Source organism: Aegilops tauschii, chromosome 7, assembly GCF_002575655.3.
Source record: "Aegilops tauschii subsp. strangulata cultivar AL8/78 chromosome 7, Aet v6.0, whole genome shotgun sequence".
Taxonomy (NCBI): Eukaryota; Viridiplantae; Streptophyta; class Magnoliopsida; order Poales; family Poaceae; genus Aegilops; species Aegilops tauschii.
In genome coordinates, this window is record NC_053041.3 from 107,729,738 (window position 1) to 107,751,936 (window position 22,199).

Here is a 22,199-nt window from a genome sequence, read left to right on the forward strand (position 1 = left end):
CGGGTGGCAGCGCACCCCTTTAGTACCGGTTGGTGGCACGAACCCGTACTAAGGGGGGGGTCCTTAGTACCGGTTGGAGCCACCAACCCGTACTAAAGGCCACTACCTCTTTAGTACCGGTTCGTGGCACAAACCGATACTACTAATGAACGCCGCCCGCCTAGCCGTTGGAACCGGCACTAATGGTCACATTAGTGCCGGCTCAAATACAAACCAGGACTAATGAGCTGAACATTAGGCCCTTTTTCTACTGTGCCATGGCTGAGGGGTGATGAAGCGGTGCTCACCATCCAGATCATGCTTCTGATGCTCGGCACCACTGCTCGCTGTCTAGATTTTGTGGTCATCTTCGTCGGCGAGAGAGTGGAGAGTGAGCGATGAGAGAAGGGCGAGAGAGTTTACGGCGTCGCTTTGCGAAATTACGCAATGTCTCCCACATTTTCTTGCTCGTTTTAGCCGTCTAGCACGTGCGCCGGATTGCATCACTTGAGCCAAACTCTCTGGAAACGGCCGATTCCATCATTCCTCCAGGACCAGCTTAGAGGTGTTTTAAATTCCGTGCAGACCAAGATTTACATGCAGGCTAGATATCCAAACGGCTCAAAACTGCGTCTAGCGAAATTGGCTGAGATATATGCAGGCTACCAAACATCTTTGTACGGTATGTGTAATCTTAAGTGGATCCGACGGTGGGGAGGCGATCAGGCGTTGCCTCTGCCCAGCCGACGTTTTTATTTTTGAGTTGACTGCCCAGCCGACGTTGGCCCCTGCTTTTGCTCATGTGTGTGGTTCAAGTCCAACCTGGGCCGGCGAAGAACTGTAAAAAAAAGGGTCCAAACCCCAAAGACGAAAAGGCTGCAGCAAACCTCCACCTCGATCCTCCCGCAGAAGCGAAAGATCGCCATTAACCGCCCGCTGCCGCTATTGATCAAATTCACAAGCACACCGGCTGACGCTTCGAGTCGAAGGCTTGCAACCGCCTCCTCCTCGCCCTCCAAGCCCCCCTTAAGATTCCTCGCCAGTCGCCACCGCCGCTTGCTTGCTCCCTCCGACTGCTCGACCTCCTGAAGCGCGTGAGCGGGGCTCCAGTCCAGCACCATGCCGCGCTGCTAGCCCTCGAGACCTCCTTCATCGCGGCTGCCGCCCGCCTGCTCCGCTGCTCGTGCGTGAGGGGGAAGGGAAAGGCCAAGGCGTGTGGGCGGCCCCCCGGCGCGACGATGCCGGGGCCGGGCGCGCGCGACGACGCGGGGGAGATGGATTTGGGCGACATCGTGCTCTCCTGGTCCATCCAGGACATCATCAACGACGACCTCTACCGAGGGCAGGTGCTCAATCCGTCCCTCTCCCTTGATACGCCGCCGCCGGATGATTCGTGCGAGCGGTTGCCAACCTGAGCTGAGCATCCTTTTTCTCTTGTTTTTTCTTCTGTTTGTTTTTCAATCCGTGCGCGTGAGCGAGTTGCGTCCAACCATGCTTAGGTTTCCCTTATTGATTGATTGATTGATTGATGGGTCGCTTGTAGCGCATCGTCGTTTCACTGCTTGTTGGGCGGTCCGAGTTTGGTCATCTGGAGTTCTGGACCGCTGGGTGTGGCCAAGATTTTGCTAGGGTTTGGAATTAATGGGAAGTATGCAGTGTGCCTGTCATTCATCCGAGCCAGCTAATGTACCATATATGATTCGGAATACTAATGATGGAAAGGCTTTCACTTTCACTTTCAGAAATTACCGAATCCAGCTAATCTACCAACCGGAATCACCGAATTTCAGTGATTTCGGTTTACGTTTCGGCCAAAAGGCCGAAATGTTCACTTGAAGTCAGTTAAATATTTGAATTTTGTTAAATTATTTTTGAAGAATATTTGAATTCATGTGTAGTACTGAAATTGCTGATTTTTTTTGGCTGAAAGGTAAATATTTAAGTGACTGCTGAACTTAATGAAATTCAGTGATTTTCATCGAAATCTCACTGAAAGTTAAAACCACAGATAGATATGCTGACACAAATGATACACCAAATTTTCTTTCCAATGATATAGCGGCATTTCAGAATACTGTAGATACCTCATTATATATGAGATACCAAGTTCTACAAGACTGTCAGGGGATGTTAGCTCTGTAATTAATATTATGATGCCATTTAGTTGTATTAATTTATTCTGAAGTTCCTAGAAACATGTCATGGTTGCCAAGAGCCTCAGCACTGTATTTGCTTGCTCGGTTTCGTAGAAGATGAAATTTGACCACATAGTTGATCTGGTAGCATACCCGCATACCATTTGTGTGTTCATTCTGCCACATTCTAGATTTTTGCTATCTTTAATCACATTCCCATTTACTATTTTTATGTAGGTTGAGGCTATTCCTTGCAGCTTCACGTCACTTGATCACTATCTCAAATCGTATCGCGCACCTTTGATTGAAGAGACAAGGTCACATCTGTGCTCATGCCTTGAACTCATCATGGAAGGACCCTCTTCGAAAATAATCTCTATGGAGGTAACGGAGAAACCGGAAGTGTACTATATGGATGTGGACTTTTGGGATTATGGGGCTGTTTATTCTACGGAGGCTCATACCGTAAGGAATGGTGACGTATTTATTTTGTCTAGCATGAAACCTGAAGGTGCGGGGGACTTCAACCGCTACGGCGTGACGTATTACTTGGCAATGGTTACTGATGTTTGTATGGATGATGATGATGAGTGCCAGAAGCGTTTCAAAATTAAGGTCGCAAAAGATGTTGGTTTGGAAGAAGACTTACAGAAACTCAGATATGCAATATTTCTCGGTAATATCATAACAAATATGTGGATATGGAAAACACTGAGCTTTGACAAGCACATGAATAACAATTTCACAGTGATCGAGAATCTCTTAGCCCCCACAAATTCGGTAATAGGACATGCACAGTTGCCTTTTAGTTTTACTTACTATTCTTTTACCATGAATATCTAACTTTTGTGAGGTCTTCTTTGTTGGCTCTTTCCTAGGGTGGTGATGTCTGTCATATCTGTGCTAAACATGATGGGGAACATTTGGCTTGTTTCACAGAGCAACTGCTACCGATGAATCTTAATAGATCGCAAATGGATGCTATTGAATCTGTCATCTCAGCTGTAAGATGTAGGCATATGAACCTCATGAAGCTTATACAGGGTCCACCAGGTACTGGAAAGACCCACACTGTTAGTGCTTTACTGTGGGCTTTGGCTTCTATGAAATGCAGAACTCTAACATGTGCTCCCACAAATGTTGCTGTAATTGGGGTTTGCACATGTTTCCTTCAAAACTTGAAGGAATTCAACAACGTCGACGAAAATGGTCTACCCTTTTCCCTTGGAGATGTCTTGCTATTTGGGAACAAGTATAAAATGGACATAACTGGAGATCTTCAGGAAGTTTTCTTGGATTTTCGTGTGAGTGAACTTGTTGAGTGCTTTTCATCATCGTCTGGATGGAGCTGCAAACTAGCTTCAATGATATCTTTTTTTGAAGACTGTGGTTCTCAGTATGATAGGCTTCTTCAGGATGATGGAAGTAGTGATCCTGTGTGCAATCTGGACTTCCTAAAGGAGCAATTCAGTGCGACAGCAATAGCTCTTAGAAGTTGTATGAATAAATTGTTGATTCACCTCCCTGGAAGGTTCTTTTCCCATGATAATATCAGCAATATATCCACATTGTTCAATATGCTAGAAAAATTTGACGCCCTTCTGTGTGGTGTTGATTTAACCGGCAAGAGCTTAAGAAGTTGTCTCTTAAGCGACAACTCAGTTTGTGTGCAGCCTACATCTTTTACTGAGAAGGAACTGGATGGAATAAGGTCCACATGCCTTAAATTGCTGAAGGATCTTCAACACTCGCTTAATTTACCTATTGGAGTAGGCAAAAACTGGCTCCAGCGCTACTGCATGCGTAATGCTGTGCTTCTTTTCTGTACTACCTCTAGTTCTTATCGCTTGCATCATATGGAGATTGAACCCCTCGATGTGTTAATTGTCGATGAGGCTTCACAAGTGCGAGAATGTGAATTGGTAATCCCACTACGTCTGCATCAGTTGAAACATGTTGTTTTGCTAGGAGATGACTGCCAGCTGAATGCAATGGTTAAAAGCCAGGTAAGGTTTTGTCTTACCCTTTCTGTGTCATATAATTTTATTTCTTAGTCACTGGTGCATGTATCCGCAACATAAGCTTCTGTGCTAAAATGCTTATACTATTTTTTCATTTGAATTTGTGAAGGCTATGTCTTAACTTTTAACTCCGTTTCTGTTGATCTGTTTTAATACTATTATTAATTCTGTATTTTATTGTTTACCTCTAGATATGCAAAGAAGCTGGATTCGGAACAAGTCTTTTTGAGAGATTGGTTATGCTGAATTTCGAAAAGCATTTGCTGAATATACAGTACCGAATGGATACTTGTATCAGCTCATTTCCAATTGCTCAGTTTTATGAGAGGAAGATTTTAGATGGTCCAAATGTCTTGTCTCCTTCCTATAATAAGGATTACACAAGCCTCCCTTTTGGCAGCTACACTTTTATAAATGTCACTGATGGAAGGGAAGACAAAGGTGGCACTGAAAACAGTTGGACAAACATGGCTGAAGTTGCTGTTGTTTTGTATCTTATCGAAAACATCTTTAAATGTATGTCTATGCTGAACCTATCCTTCCTTTAACTGTATCATCCTGCCTTGAGCACTCTGCTAGTTCATAATCTGATTTTCTATATGAAATTAAGTGGCTGATAGACATGGACTTAGATAGTGGAAGTAGATACTGTCAAGTCAATTGTTGGCTTATACAGAACTAATTTAAGCTTGCTTTAGAAATTTCCTCACTAGTTTAGCGAAAACATTGATTCCTAAATATCAGTAACATACCAGCTTATTCTTTTGTGTAGCCTGGAAAGGGTCAGGCCAAGGGATCAGTGTCGGTGTGGTCTCTCCATATAGCTGTCAAGTTGGTGTAATTAAAGATAGACTCCGCGACAAATACGAAACATGTGATGGATTTCATGTGAGGGTCAAGTCCATTGATGGTTTCCAAGGCGAAGAGGACGATATAATCATACTATCAACTGTCAGGTCCAATGAGAGTGGAGGTCTTGGATTTCTTGCTGATAACCGAAGAACAAATGTTGCTCTTACTAGAGCAAGGTGCACACCAGTTCTTTGGTTTGTTATTGTTTATTGTGTATTACTAGTATATATAAATCAGGTGGCTGCTTTATTTGATGTAGGCACTGCCTTTGGATTGTTGGGAATGCTACTACATTATATAAAAGTGGGACTGTCTGGAAAAACCTTGTTCATGATGCGAGAAGCCGTAACTGCATTATTAATGCCAATAATGACGCAACCATGTGCAAATTGATATTGCACGTAAAGCAAGAACTTGATGAACTTGACGATCTTCTCAATGCTGACTCAGCAATTTTCAGCAATACTAGATGGAAGGTAAGCACAAAAGTGATGCTTAGTGAGTTTAACTTAAACCATGTTTTCACAAGTTCCTTTTATTGGTTCTGTTATTTATGTGCACTGCACTTAATTTCCTGAAATTCAAATTACATATATGATGTTTATATATCTGGTGAGTTGACGTTTATTGTCAGGGACTTTAGTGTTGGTTTTTTTTAGGGAGTGACTTCAGTGTTGAATTGATATGTTGTGGAGTTTGTGCTTTTCGTGTGCGGTCATGAACTACCTAGATATGTCTCATACTTTCTGGGATCATGTATATGGTTTATTTTAATTTGCTAGGCTGTTTATTCTGTAATTGGGTATTGAGAGGTTTGTGCTCAAGATTTTGCAGCATGCTTTGTCAATTATGTGGTTCCTTTACAGTTACACCATAACATGTGCTATTTTGTGCAATGCTATATGTCACACTATTATGATTTTGTATACCTGAATAAAGCGTACTTGTAGTTCTTCAACTGTTGCCAGATTCTACTTCCAGTCCCTTCAACTATGTTTGCTGCAGTTTTTGTCCCTAGGTAAGTGGTTTTAGCCAAGTAATATGTCACATCAACAACTTTTGCCATGGCATGTTGACCTGGCTGGAGTGAGTGACAGACCTGACCGTGCCGCCCAAGCACCAGATAGTTTGGCCCTGCGTCAGCACAAAACCAGATTGTGTGGTGCCACGTAAGCACAAAACCAGATTCTGTGGGTGTCGTTGTCAGTTGAACATTGTTTCTGTTATGAAAGTTCCTTATTTTAATTTGTACCCTTGTCATGAGCTAAGGGCTAGGGTAATCATGGGTGATGTATGGTCGAGGCATTGTAAAGTTCCAAGGGAGCGCAGCCTCGATGACGTTGTAATCATGAGTCATGTGTGGTCGAGGCAGTGTAAGGTTGTAAAATGCCTAGGCCATGGTGGGGATTAAATTCCTTTTCTTGGTCATTTCTTGTTTAAGCTGTATCAACATAAAGCTGAGATGAAATGCCTTTTTCCATATATAAAAAAGAGAGCCAAGTATCATGTGCCAAGTTCCATTATATGGGGGGGTGGAGCTAATAAAATCAGGGCCTCTTTGATTCAAAGGATTTTCATAGGAATTTGGAGGATTGTGTTCATATTGAATTTTTGCTATGTGTGTGTTTTTTATTTATAGGATACTAGGATTACAATCTGTAGGCATTTTCCCTAGGGTTTCTTTTGCACTACATTTCATTGGAAAGTTTCCATCCCTATGGTGCATCAAACATTCTTTGAATCATTTTCTCGTGATTCTATCTTGTTGGAATCAACAAGGCATGACACTCAAATTCTTCCTGTTCCTGTATTGTTAAATTTCTATGAATCAAAGATGCCTTAATTCCAATCTTATCTACCTTGTGTCTTTGGAAACAAGTGAACTAATTCGAGAAGAAAGTGAATTTGGATAACTTGGCATACCTGCAAGTCTTAGCTGAAGATGTCCCCTCCTCCCATGGCTTGCTGCTATGTTAGTAATGATGGCCCCACATGATAATGCTAGGCTTAAATTCATATACAGTACATACCATCTGGTGAATTACCTACTTATTAAAAAAATCTTTTGATTTTTCTTGAATGCATGTCTACTCAAGTTCTGTGTTATGTATTTCCCCAATTTGACAGGTTGTTCGGACTAAAATCACCGCAGCTCAAGAGGGAAGTACTGCAGAAACTTGTTAAACTTGGTGGTGGTTGGAGGACAACATTTAAGAACATTGATATATGTGATACTTTCCAGCTTGCAAAAGTATACAAAGTCAGGGATTTTTATCTTGTTTGGAATATTGACATGGAGAAAAATGAAAGAAGGGTTTTCCAGATAATAAGAATTTGGGACCTACTACCCCACAAGCATGTTGCAAGAACTGTTCAACGCCTCGAAAACATGTTTTCCATGTACACAGATGATTACCTGGATCACTGCCGAAGAGTGCAGACAGATGGGTATGGGTTTATTTTTTTATTTTACCCAAGTAGTAGTGCAAGATCCTTTTTATTTTTGTTCTAACTTTTGGTGTTTCCAGATGAACTGCTAGTAAAAATATTCATGCTTGCAGATGATCAAAATGTTGATATTCTTCTTATTTCTCCCATCCTTTTTTTGTGGATAACAGGAAACTGGAAGTTCCTGCGATTTGGGATGTTGAGCATAATATTATTCGCTATAAGGATTGCACAGTTGATTCCCAGGAAGATCATGATCGCATGGATACATCATGTCTTATGGAGAATTTGAAAGTTAGTGAAAGCTTCTTGCTGATGAAATTCTACTCTTTATCATCTGGAGTGGCAAAACATTTGCTGACAGCTACCGATGGGTCTGAAATTGATATTCCCTTCGAACTGACTGATGAAGAGGACATGATAATCCGATTCCCTCACACTAGTTTCATACTTGGGAGGTCAGGAACTGGGAAAACAACCGTATTGTCAATGAAACTACTTCAAATAGAGCAAATGTCATTGATTGCATCCCGGGGTCTTAATGCGGACGAAGTTGGTTTACTTGGAGCTTGCGAAAAAAATATTATCACACTGAATAACACAAAGGAAGAAAGTTTTGTAAAACAAGTCTTTATCACTGTAAGCCCAAAGTTATGTTCGGCCGTAAAGAATCAAATTTGCAGACTTAAAAGGTAAATCTGTTGGATCTGGAGCTCCGTGTGACTGTTTTTACATGCATTTCTAGTTTGGAAAATTATTTTCATTTATCCATTTTAAAGTGGAGCGAAGAAATGTGCTCTTCGAACCACACACTCTTTAAATGATCCTTTGTCTTTTTGTTAAAAAAATGCCCCTTTCCCATGTTCTTTCAAAAGGTTTAATGTAATTTATCTATTGCAATGCATCTTTTTGGAACTATACACCTGCAAGCCGGTTCTTTGTCACTGTTCTTCATATCAATTTCAAGTTATTTTACCCTTTACAGATTCGTCTCTGGTGATGCCCCTGATCAGCCTAGCACCGATATGCATGACATCATTGATGATATGGAACAATCTACAGAAATTCCAGACAATTTTTGTGATCTACCTTGCGAGCACTATCCCCTTGCTATAACATATCGCAAGTTCCTGATGATGCTTGATGGAACATGCCAGACATCGTTTTTTGATATTTTTTATGGTGAACTGAGGTCTAGCACTGAGAGGGGGTATTCAAAATCTCGTGCATTGCAAACTTTGATTGAACTGAAGGAAGTTACTTATGAGAAATTTGCTGCTTCCTACTGGCCTCATTTTAATGCAGACCTGACCAAGAAACTTGATGCGTCCACTGTCTTTACTGAAATAATTTCTCATATAAAGGGCGGATATCAAGCAAGCAGGCCTAGTACAGGAAAACTTGAAAGATCAGATTATGTGATGCTCTCAGATAAAAGATTTTCATCCTTGAACAGTGAGAAGAGAGATAGGATTTATGATATTTTCCTTGATTATGAGAGCATGAAGTGCACTGCCAGAGAATTTGATTTGTCTGGTTTTGTGAATAGCCTTCACAAAAGTCTAGTTTTAGAGGGCTACAATGGCGACATGGTGGATTTTGTTTACGTGGATGAGGTGCAGGATCTAACCATGACACAAATAGCACTTCTTAAGTACGTCTGCAGGAATTTTGAGGAGGGCTTCCATTTTGCCGGTGATACTGCACAGACTATTGCAAGCGGGGTTGATTTCAGATTTGAAGATATTCGCTCACTTTTTTATACCACATTCCTCTCAGAAACTGAAGCATGTAATCAAGGAAATAAACATGGAAAACAATGTCATCTCTCTGATATGTTTCAACTTACTCAAAATTTTCGCACACATTCCGGGATTCTTCGTATGGCCCAAAGTATCATTGACCTTTTGTACTTCTTTTTCCCATCAAGTGTTGACAAGCTTAATCCAGAGACTGGACTTGTATATGGAGAACCTCCTGTGCTGCTGGAGACTGGTAACGATAAAAATGCAATTGTGAATATATTTGGAGAAAACAAAAGTAAACATGGTAACCTGCATGGGTTTGGTGCTGAGCAAGTCATATTGGTTCGTGATGATGCTACCAAAAAACAAATTGTTGATCTTGTTGGTAAACAGGCCCTTGTTTTTACTATTGTTGAATGTAAAGGTCTTGAATTCCAGGTATGTGCCTACCCGCTCACTCCATTTGTGTTCATTTTGCAAATTCTTTTATCTGCAGATGGGTTGTTTCAACTCTTCTTTTGGAAAAATGTTGTGTAGGATGTGCTGTTGTACAATATTTTCAGTTCATCGCCTTTAAGAAACAAATGGAGAGTTGTCTATGGCTATATGAAAAACAAAAATATTTTATCATCACCTGAGGAGATCTCTCATCCGGAATTCGACAGAAACAAGCACTGTCTTCTCTGTTCAGAGCTGAAGCAACTTTATGTTGCCATCACATGAACTAGGCAAAGATTGTGGATATGTGAAACGGCAGATGATTACTGTCGGCCAATGTTTGACTTCTGGAACAAGTTGTGTCTTGTAGAAGTAAGATTACTTGATTCTTCCTTCATTGAAGCAATGAAGACAGGAAGCAGCACTGATGATTGGAGGCGACGGGGCACCAAGGTTAGTGATATACACTTTTTTGGTGTGGAAATACGAAAGCGTAAGCTTGACTGCCCCTGTTGACCCTTCGTATGCATTATGTTGTTGAAATATACTGCACGCAGTCAAGCTTACGCTTTTGGGTGAACTGGTTGGTGCATGCAATTCAATCTGGTATTAGGGCCAACAGGTCTTGAATTCAAAGATCATTTCCCCATCAGCCTAGGCTTTTGGGGAAACTAGTTTTTTGCATGCAATGTAATGATGTTACCTAGTCAGTGAAGTTTTCAATTTGACAATTGATCTATGCACACCTACTTACATGCATACCTGCTTTTTGGAGAACATGCATATATACCTACTTGCAGTGTTACTGTATCTCTTCTGCAATTGCTACTCCATGTCACAAGTGCACTTTTTTTTCTTATAGTTATTCAATGAGGGGCAATTTGAGATGGCTACAATGTGTTTCGAAAAGGCTAATGATGCATACAGAGAGAAGTGGGCAAGAGCTGGCGGACTTGTAGCAACTGCAGACAGTGTCATGCCTAAGAATTTGGAGCTGGGCCAGGCTTCATTGCAAAAAGCGGCAGAGATTTATGAATCTATTGGCATGCACGAGAAAGCTGCCAGTTGCTATATCAAGTTACACGACTACAAAAGAGCAGGTATGTGGACTCCATAATTTTTGAGTAGTATCGATACTTCTATAGTGCCGTCATTCCTTAACATTGAAAAATGGCAAATTGCTCCCAAGAGAGTAACCTAAAAAGTAAGATCTTCAGATTTTAAAACTTCACTTCGCCTGATCGAGATGATCAAGGCTGAAGCTTCCATATGGTTTCAAGATGGAGTGACATGGTTAAAAGTCTCGCTGCCGCACCTGCATTACTTTAGTGTACTGTTGAAATTCATGCTAAATTTCATCTTTCATATGGATAGTCATATTCCATCCAACTCTATCTGATGAAACATTGTTTCCTTGCGTTGCCATAGGAATGATGTATATGCAAAATTGCAGCACTTCAAGGCTTGAGGATGCTGGTGACTGTTTTGCTATGACTGAATGCTGGTCAGAAGCAGCCGAAGCGTACTTCAAAGCTAAATGTTATACCAAATGTCTCTGCATGTGCTCTAAACGAAAACTATTCAGTTTAGGGCTCCAGTTCCTAGAGCAGTTGTGGGAGGAAGCTTCAGTTGATGAGTCGAACATTGGTCTACTTTACTCGCCAGCTGCATATGGTCTGATTGTTGATTCCCTTGATGCACATCTCAGGCCGTCAAATAAGAAACTGACACATGGGCATCTTGGGAGAATGGCCATATTTCTGCTACACGTAGTACCTTGGGGTGCCATGCTGACTTCAAGACTTATGCAGTACCTGGACAGCGAATCTGAGTGGGCAAATTTTTTTCAATCTTTGGATATATTTGTTCACCACAGTCGTTATGATTTTTTCGGACACATAGAAAGTCAACACCCTAGTGGTCTTGATGGCAGATATTCCTTGCTCCTGAACCTAAAGCTTGCTCTTGAGTCCACCTTCAAGTTTACCTTGAACGCAAACTGGAGAGCCGAACCGGATTACATATCCCCAATGTGCTGTGTGGATCTCATAGAGTGTCTTGGTTATTTTGCTTCATCATGTTTTGTACTTCATGGTTGCATGTTCTCCACAGAATCTATTTTTCTCAAGATGGTAATGCGCAAAAACTGCAGCCTTTACTTTCAGAGTTGTTTGATGTCTACGCCAGATCGGGAACTAGAGAAAATGTCAATATCAGTGGAGCGTTTCATATTTGAGTCGGCCAGGAGTCTCTTGACAAAGAAACATATGATCCAAGAGTGGGTCCAGAAGACTTCAAGTACTTCACACATTCCAGTCCTTCTGAGATTAGTTGTCGCACTTTATCTTGTGCCTTTAAATCTTAAAGTGGGGGATTGCTATGAGGCCACTCGTTTCCTTGAGATGCACAAAGTTTTCGAGGATTTGCCTTTGGAATTCTCGCAGAAGATTCTAGGTGCTTTGCAAATAAGGTCTTGGAAACTTGGAAAATTCAGAAGGCTGTTTGCTGATGCACTTGAAGTAATTGGAGAACGCATGCTAGTCGCTGGTTCACCCAGAGCCCAGGCGACGTGTCGAGGCTTGAATGCTATCGTAATTAGCAGTTGGGACTGCATGGTTAATCATGTTGCTCGGACGGTGAATTCGCTTTTTCGTGATGAAAGTATAGAGAATAATTTTCTTGGAAAGATACAGAGGAAAGGTCTGCTGCCACATGAAAGGAACCGTGGTGGTAACAAAATCAGGGATGCTGAATTTTGGGAGAAGTTTGAGGCGTTTCAAGCCAACAAGCAAGGCCAGGTGAGTACATAAGGTGTAAGGTTTCCTTTTTTTTTTGGGTCTGATAATTCACCACTAGCAGTTTTTCTATACTTATTAAGAAATCAATTTATATGCGCAGAAAGATGCAAGGGCTATTGTTGTATTCCTTAGAAGTGTCCTTTCCTGGCTGATTCAAAGAGGACCCCCAACAAAGATAGATGTGGATTTGTTACTGGAGGTCAGGCAAGTCTGCAACGACTTCGACAAACAGTCTGATGATAGGTATGCACATGTATTAGAATGTCGGAAGTTCATAGATAAATGCAATCGTTCAGTGAACTGACTTTTTTTACGAATGATTCTGAACTGACTTTGATACAACAAATCCTACAGCTTGGCAGTATTTTTTGCAAATTGTTATTCTTCCCATCTGAACTGTTTTGCCACTCACAGTGCCGAGAAGAGAGCTTGTGTGACTGCCAAGGACCTCTATTCGACCTGGAAGGATGGCGGGAAGAAGCTGAAGAAGATCATCAGCGTTCTGCGTTCTGAAAAAGCGTCCATGGAAGAAGATAGAAGGAACGCAGCTGCTGCAGATGTTGCGGTCCAATCGCACACTGACGGATGCTCCGGCAGCGAACCGGGGACAGGAGCAGCCGAGGAAGATGCGCCCGAGGCCAGAGGCCTGTCGACCCCAGAAGATGTAGAGGCGCACAAGCAGAAAAGCAAGAAGAAATCAAAGAAATGTAGGCGCCATGCCCTGCCGTAGGCTGTCGTAGCATGTATGTAGCCGGTGCGTGCATTAGTTAGTTTCTCTTTTGTGTGCTCGTCTCTGTAAAACCAAGACCGATGGTTGGGTTGCAGTGTCGCAGTGTTCATGTCACTTACTGATGGTTAGGTGCGCTTTTCACTCTTACAGTAGAATTGAAGCACCACTCATCTAGGGATAGACTGAAGGCATGTCTAGTGTCTACGCGAAGAAAGATTTGATCTTACTGTCATGCGCGGGTGTAGATGGGCTCAGAATAGCTGCTCTCCTCCTCTAGCTTTCAAAACAAAGACGTGCACGTCTCGAAGTTTTTACCATGTACGCTAGGCCTCTGTCGACTGAAATCAACACGTTTTTTTTTGCGGGGTTTCGTCTTCGCCGAGCCCTTCGCTGCCTTTCATCCGCCCCTGCCCATCGTCTGGTGTGTTGTCCATGTTGCTGTGCATGCTCAAGACTCTTCCATGGATGCCATTGTGTTGCGGCGAGCTTCATGCTCTTGGTGTTGTCTCGGTTCATCTTTGCTCAACGACGACGCAAGATGCCTCCCCAACTTGCTAATCGTTCCGAATTCCTGTGGCGGAGCTCCCGGTCAAGGTTCGTGTCTAGCTGTGGCACTTGTTGATTGTGGATGCTCCTGTGTTGCGCCGTGGGGCTTGGTACGCACGCCGGTGCGGTGCGTTAGGTTGCTTGCAAAGTCTTGGTATTGTGATCCCTCGATGGCACCCCACATCTACTTGTGTCTCTCATGGTGATGGTCCTTCGGTCTGCTAGCTGGTCGTGAGTCGTGACATGTCCTGGGTGTCTTTAATTTTTTCTTTCTTTCTCATCTTCTGTAACTGTGTTACCTGTACGGTTTTCGGCCCGGTTTTCCTCATAAACGGGGTCAACTTGTTTAGGTTTTTGATCCGGTTTTCCTTATAAACTGGATCAGCCAAAGCTTAAGGGGTGACTCTTGGCTTTGGCAGCTTTTTGAGCAATATATTTAGGTGGGGAATCTCTCCCCCTCGATGACCGTTCAAAAAAAACACACACATGTTTTTGGCCGTAGCAAACGTACGCACAAACCACAAAACCATGGTAATTTCGGCTCCTTTTATATTCTGCATGTTCCCTAATGATGTAGCCAAGCCGTGTATCGTGTGGATGACTTGTACCAAGACCAATTCTTGACTGGGTCATAGATTGTGCTCCTCGTGTTATCCACCCTTCATGGCCCCCATCCGCTACAAGCTTCTCACGTAACGCGGACACCTTGTAGCTGATTTTGTGGACATTATTTTCTTGTCTCCGCGTCGATATTGAACAATCCGACGTGCTCATCGTCCCGACTGGTTGACCCAATGCAGACACATCATACATCTCATTTCTTCCTTGGCTGACCTTGTTAACAAGAACGGTACCGGCGGCACATAGGGCCGCACCATCCTCCCCCCTTCCTTGAATGGAAACTAGTGGTTGAGGGCGTGGTTGTGTGCCACCTGAGATGAAGGTGTGTGCTTGTTTCTCCATCAAGGAAAAAAAGAAAAAAAAGCCTTATCACCATCTCACAAAAAACCCTTTCTCACCTCAGCCAAACAACATATGACACATGACCCTCGTGAAAAAAAAACCTTTCTCACCTCAGCCAAACAACAGATGACAAAGAAACAAAGAAAAATCAAGAAAACCAATGAAATCCAAAAAACAAACAAATAAAACAGATGAAAACTGAAGAAAGAAAAATGAAAACCCAGAAAGAGACAAAAAACAAAATAATCATAAAATAAATTAAAAACCACACGAAAAAAAGAAAAACCCAGTGAAAACCGAGAAACAAACAAAGAAACAAAAAAATCACCGAAAAAGAAAAGAAAAAAGCTAATGAAAACCGAGAAAGAAACGAAGAAAATGGTGAGAAAATAGAAAACCGGAAAAACCTTGAAGAAACAAGTAACTGAAAGAAAGAAAGAAAAATCGGACCGAACAACCAACCCACCGAGCGAGCGTGCGAGCCCCTGCCCCCTAGCCCCCGAGCGGGCCAGCCACCGCTCGTACCCTTGTATGCTCTAACCGAAAAAGGCTTTCGCGCCGCTTTATATAGAATATAAATCAAATCCTTGTTTGCTCTAACAAAAAATGCCACGGTCCGATTAAATAGTAGCACAACGTTTGCCGAGATTGTCTCAAAAAAACTACGTTCGCCGAGACAAACCAATGCCTAAGTGTGTACTAAATTTAGTTATTTTTCACTTAATTTTTTTATTTTGCTCGGTTTTGTTTTAATTTTACAAAAAATCATCAATTTGAAAAATAATCACAAACTCAAAAATGGTCACGAATTTTAAAATATTCACAAGTTTGAAAAATATTTGCAAAATTGTTTTCTTAATTTCAGCATCTTGAAACAAAATCACGAATTAAAAAATGGTCATAGATTTTATAAAATAATCATGAATTAAAAATGTTTATTAATGCCAGTAAATAGTTAAAATTTTGAAAAAATATATTCAGATGTTAAAAATGAAAAATAAAAGGTAATGTAAAAGAGAATAAAAAATAAATATAAAACAAATTGGATAAAAAGAAAATTGAAAGTAAACTGGTAGAGAAAATCTGGGGAAATAAAGAAAAGAAACCCCAATGAAACCTTCCTAAACTTTATGAAATGTTACAAAATTGGACACAAAATTGCTCCCAACCGCAGCCGCAAATGTGCCAACCCACAAGTAGCACGTTTTGGGCAATCTCTATCGGTTTGATCCCATCTCGACAACAACTTCTTCAGCGTCAGTGGCTAGGAGACCGTGTGGCTGATTTGGTCGCCACTCATCTTGGGCAATGAAGTTGTTGTGACCTGGTGTTGGTGCGACACTGGTGCTAGCACCAGTCTTTTGTCTCCCGGATTCATCCCTTCGCAACAGCGATCCCGACGCTATGGAGCTTGTGGAGGCCCAGCTCAAGAGATGCCATTGCCTTTTCGGTGTGAGCTCTCACATCACTTCGTCTCATCGGCAACATCAAAACACATGTCGTGGTGGTGCGTGGGAAACCCGAGGATGGGAATACTTTAATCGAGAACTATGACACAGTTGGCCAAGCATAAGGTTTCTACTAGTATACCAAAGACTTATAAGAATAAAAAATAAAATATAGGCAAAGAATTATCATAGTTAATCGAATTAAGGGACAATTATTTGTGGGGGTGGGATGGGGATGTCCATGGAAGAGTTGTGTTCGATTTCCTTTATACACACGATATGGTGAAAAAGACCGGTCGAACGAAATATGCCACGCCAGATCACCTTCAAGGTGAGTTGACCATCGTCTAGCCTGGTCGAAGCTGGTTTTGTCGGTTCCAAGTTCAAACGTAGGGAAGGCAGAGCTACTCCCCCCCCCCCCCCCCTTACAAAGAACATGAAGAGCATTAGAAGCCTTGTTAGGCCTATTCTCGGCCTGCAAGATGCAAGGGAATGCATTTCTCTCTCTCATGGGCCAAATTGTGGGCCCCCATTAGCGGCTTCTTTACCCTGGCTTCCGTTAGCGTGGCTTTCCTTTTTTGGGAATTTCATTAGAGTCACTTTTTTTCAACGAAATTGGGAGCGTTATTAATGAAGTATCATAAGGTTACAATCTGCCCATAGGCTAGACAAAAAGAAAATCTCTCAAGCCAGCTCTCGCTGCCATCAAGTGAACAAGCACAACGAGCACACCGATGGACCGAAACATTAGTATCCCTACCAACATGAGTAACCGTGAGAGAAGCAAAACTAGCTCCGATCCCCTCTAATTCCTTCAAAATAGCCGCCGCAATTGAACGTGAATTGTTGTGCGATTTCCATAAATTGACTAACTCCAAGTAGTCAATCTCCATGATCACATTTGAGAAGCCACGAAGTTGAGCAAAGATCATTCCTTCCTAGAGAGCGAGAAGTTCATCGGTAAAAGGATCGGTAAGACCCTACAAGGGTTTACTTTAAGCTCCTAGGAACGCCAAGTGTGAGGAGGCCACACCTGCCACCCCTCCTTTCATGTCCTCGACACTCACAACACCGGCATGACAGCGGTCCGGACGCCCGCAAAAACCCTACTTTATCTTCGGTTTGCGGGAAAAATGTGTCCGGACCAATCGACAGACCAATACAAGCCCGCGTTGGATGCCAAACATGTCCGGACCGCGCGGTCCAGACGGGCTGTTTGTGAATCGGTGTTGGAGATGCCCTTATAAAAACAATATTGCTATTTGGTAGAAAAAAATTGATCAATGGGAGAACAATTCAGCGCATATTCCGCCCCTCACTTTTAAACATGAATTTTGGTATCTTCCCATGCTTGAAATGAAGTCGCAGCTCAGCAGAGAACCGAGCACTAACATTTAGCGACATCTCCGGCTCTAGCAGCTCAGTCCTCACTCACTGAGAAAATGGCAGTGGAGATCCTCGAGTCGTGCATGGTGACGCCAAGCGAGGCGACGCCGAAGCACGGGGTGTGGCTCTCCAACCTCGACCTGCTGGTCGCCAGGGGCCACACGCCCACCGTCTACATCTACCGGCCAAGCTCCGGCCATGCCTCCTTCTCGCCGGACGTCCTCAAAGCCGCGCTGTCCAGGGCGCTCGTCCCATTCTACCCACTTGCCGGCCGGCTCGCGCAGGATGACGCCGGCCGCCCGGAGATCAGCTGCAGCGGCGAAGGGGTCCTCTTCGTCACTGCGCGGGCGGACTCCACGCTCGACGTCCTCGGTGACTTCGCCCCGTCCGAGGAGCTGCGGCGGACGCTTGTCCCCTCGGCCGACGCCAGCGGCGTCGCCGGCATCTTGGCTATGTTTCAGGTGACGTTCTTCAAGTGCGGCGGGGTGTGCCTCGGGGCGGCCATCCACCACACGGCGGCGGACGGCCTCGCAGCGCTCGATTTCGTGAACGCCTGGGCAGCCATCACGAGGGGCGACGTCGGCGTGCCCGCGGCGAGCCCCTGCCTCGACCGCACGCTCCTCCGCGCGCGCTCCCCTCCCTCCGTGCTCTTCGACCACGCCGAGTACTCCCGGCGCGGCGGCGGCGAGACGAAGCCCAGAGTCCCTTTCGGCTCCGCCATCCTCCCCATGTCCAAGAACCAGATCGACGCGCTCAAAGGCGGCGCCGGCGAGGGCAAGAGGCTCTCCACGTTCAAGGCCGTGGTGGCCCACGTGTGGCGGTGCGCGTGCAAGGCGCGCGGGCTCGCGGCGACGGAGGACACCCGGCTGTACATGACGGCCGACGCGCGCACCCGCGTCCACCCACCGCTCCCTCGCGGCTACTTCGGCAACGCCACCTTCCGCGCTTCGGCGGCGACCAAGGTCGGCGAGGTCGCCTCCGGGCCGCTGGACGCCGTCGCGGAGAAGGTCACCGGCGCGACCGCCCGGCTGGACGACGAGTACGTGCGGTCGCTGCTGGACGGTGCAGGCGGCGGACGCGTCGGGGCTGCGCAAGGGGGAGTGGGTCATGCCGGAGACCGACCTGTGGGTGATAAGCTGGCAGGGGCTGCCGATCTACGGCGCGGACTTCGGCTGGGGGCGGCCGGCGTTCATGGGCAGGGCATGTTAGACTTTACACCATACCTTATTGGTATTGCACTTACATGCCAGCAATATATATATATGTGATAGGTCATCTTTTTGAGAGTTGAGCCAGTCCCTCAAAACCTACGTTTTACATGGTATCGAGTCTAACCTAGATCCTCCACCCCACCCGCCGTCGCCGCCGCCGCGCCAAAAACCCTAAACCCTAGGGCCGCCGCTGCCACCGACGACGCCATGACCGCTTCTGCTTCGGGCGCTGCCAGCTCCGGGTCCATCCCCGCGTCGCTTGCCGCCCTCCTCAACCTCCCACCTCACCCCTGGCTCCGCCGGTGGCCCAGTTCTTTGGCACCACCGCTGTGGGCTCCATGTTCTTAGCTCCAATCCCGCCGCCGTCGCCTGCAACCTCCGCCGCCACGACGGCGATCCTACCCGCGGCCTCTTCCTCATCACTTGCCGTCCTCCCGGCGGCCTCGGGGGAGGTTCCGCCCGCGGTGCCACCCGGGGCCACCCGGGGCCACGCTCGCGACTCTGTCTGCGGCCGTGATCCCGTCCCTGCCCGCGGTGCCACCCGCGGCATCGGTCGCGACCGTGGATCCTGTCGCGGCTCCGCCGCCAATCGTCCCTGCTGCTGGCGCAATCACGCCCACCGGGCCGTTCCACTTCGACAACTTGGTCGCCATCCGCCTCACGCCGGACAACTACTTGTTCTGGCGCGCCAAGGTCCTACCGCTGCTACGCAGCCGGTCTCTCCTAGGGTTTGTTGATGGTTCGCTACCGTGTGCTCCGCAGGTCATCCCTACCGTCCACGGCCCGGCCATCAACCCGGAACACCGTATGTGGGTGCAGCAGGACCAGACGATCCTCTCTGCCATCTTGGGTTCCCTCGGCGACGGGGTCGCCGGCCTTTGTCTCTTCGCCACCACCTCCATGGACGCCTGGACGACCCTGGAGCACGCCTTTGCCCAGGTCTCTACCTCCCGCTCGATGGCCCTTCACAGCGAGCTCGCCGACATCAAGAAACTGGACTCCTCCGCTACGACCTACTTCAACAAGATGAAGGTGCTGGTGGACACGCTCACCTCTATTGGTCGGCCGCTTAGCGACGAGGAGTTCGCCGGCTTCGCCATCAAAGGCCTCGACCTCGACTACGACAATCTCGCCGAGGCCGTTCACAACGCCAAGCCAGCGATGCCTCCTCACGAGCTCTACTCACGCCTCCTCTTCACCGAGCAACGCGTCGAGGCTCGTCGCTCCTCCGCCACCATCACCGCCCACCCGGCGGCCTTATGGGCCTCTCGCGGCCAGCGCCCCCTTTTGGGGAACGTAGCAGAAATTCAAAATTTTCTACGCATCACCAAGATCAATCTATGGATTAACTAGCAACGAGAGAGAGGGGAGTGCATCTTCATACCCTTGAAGATCGCGAGCGGAAGCATTCAAGAGAACGGGGTTGATGGAGTCGTACTCGTCGTGATCCAAATCACCGATGATCCTAGCGCCGAACGGACGGCACCTCCGCGTTCAACACACGTACGGAGCGGGGTCGTCTCCCCCTTCTTGATCCAGCAAGGGGGGAGGAGAAGTTGATGGAGATCCAGCAGCACGACGGCGTGGTGGTGGAAGTAGCGGGATCCCGGCAGGGCTTCGCCAAGCGCAAGCGGGGAGGAAGAGGTGTCACGGGAGGGAGGGAGGCGCCAGGGCTTGGGGTATGGCTGCCCTCCCCTTCCCACATATATATAGGGGCAAGGGAGAAGGGGGGGGGGCGCAGCCTTGGCCCTTCCACCAAGGAAGGGTGCGGCCAGGGAGGAGTCCATCCTCCCCAAGGCACCTAGGAGGTGCCTTCCCCTTTTTGGACTCTCCCTTTCCCTTATTTCTTGGCGCATGGGCCTCTTGGGGCTGGTGCCCTTGGCCCATATAGGCCAAGGAGCACACCCCTACAGCCCATGTGCCCCCCCGGGGCAGGTGGACCCCCGGACCCCTTTCGGCACTCCCGGTACAATACCGATAATGCGCGAAACTTTTTCGGCGACCAAAACAAGACTTCCCATATATAAATCTTTACCTCCGGACCATTCCGGAACTCCTCGTGACGTCCGGGATCTCATCCGGGACTCCGAACAACTTTTGGGTTACCGCATACTAATATCTCTATAACCCTAGCGTCAGCGAACCTTAAGTGTGTAGACCCTACGGGTTCGGGAGACATGCAGACATGACCGAGACGACTCTCCGGTCAATAACCAACAACGGGATCTGGATACCCATGTTGGCTCCCACATGTTCCACGATGATCTCATCGGATGAACCACGATGTCGAGGATTCAATCAATCCCGTATACAATTCCCTTTGTCAATCGGTACGTTACTTGCCCGAGATTCGATCGTCGGTATCCCAATACCTTATTCAATCTCGTTACCGGCAAGTCACTTTACTCGTACCATAATGCATGATCCCGTGGCTAACTCCTTAGTCACATTGAGCTCATTATGATGATGCATTACCGAGTGGGCCCAGAGATACCTCTCCGTCATACGGAGTGACAAATCCCAGTCTCGATTCGTGCCAACCCAACAGACACTTTCGGAGATACCTGTAGTGCACCTTTATAGTCACCCAGTTACGTTGTGGCTTTTGGTACACCCAAAGCATTCCTACGGTATCCGGGAGTTGCACAATCTCATGGTCTAAGGAAATGATACTTGACATTAGAAAAGATCTAGCAAACGAACTATACGATCTTGTGCTATGCTTAGGATTGGGTCTTGTCCATCACATCATTCTCCTAATGATGTGATCCCGTTATCAATGACATCCAATGTCCATGGTCAGGAAACCATAACCATCTATTGATCAACGAGCTAGTCAACTAGAGGCTTACTAGGGACATGTCGTGGTCTATGTATTCACACATGTATTACGGTTTCCAGTTAATACAATTATAGCATGAACAATAGACAATTATCATGAACAAGGAAATACAATAATAACCATTTTATTATTGCCTCTAGGGCATATTTCCAACAGTCTCCCACTTGCACTAGAGTCAATAATCTAGTTCACATCACCATGTGATTGACACTCAAAGTTCACATCGCCATGTGACTAATACCCAAGAGTTTACTAGAGTCAATAATCTAGTTCACATCACCATGTGATTAACACTCAATGAGTTCTCGGGTTTGATCATGTCATGCTTACGAGAGAGGTTTTAGTCAACGGGTCTGCAACATTCAGATCCGTGTGTGCTTTACAAAGCTCTATGTCATATTGTAGATGCAGCTACCACGCGCTACTTGGAGCTATTCCAAATAACTGCTCTACTATATGAATCCAGTTTACTACTCAGAGTCATCCGGATTAGTGTCAAAGTTCGCATCGACATGACCCTTTACGACGAACTCTTTTACCACCTCCATAATCGAGAAAATTCCTTAGTCCACTAGATACTAAGGATAAGTTCGACCGCTGTCATGTGATCCCTTCCTGGATCACTATTGTACCCCTTGACTAACTCATGGCAAGGCA

The 22,199-nt window shown here is 45.7% G+C and overlaps 1 non-coding gene and 1 pseudogene across 1 annotated transcript; both read left to right on the forward strand.

Moving 5' to 3' along the window:
- The first annotated feature begins 572 nt into the window (after positions 1-572).
- LOC109787220 (uncharacterized) lies at positions 573-13,378 on the forward strand. Its single transcript, XR_012189065.1, has 14 exons — positions 573-1,325; positions 2,352-2,894; positions 2,993-4,120; positions 4,327-4,651; positions 4,908-5,163; positions 5,247-5,463; positions 7,062-7,435; positions 7,606-8,127; positions 8,421-9,645; positions 9,874-10,071; positions 10,481-10,718; positions 11,047-12,416; positions 12,517-12,659; positions 12,831-13,378. It is a non-coding gene; the product is annotated as an uncharacterized protein (transcript).
- Positions 13,379-17,265: 3,887 nt separating this feature from the next.
- Positions 17,266-18,795, forward strand: LOC109787129 (putrescine hydroxycinnamoyltransferase 1-like; annotated as a pseudogene).
- Positions 18,796-22,199: the final 3,404 nt, after the last annotated feature.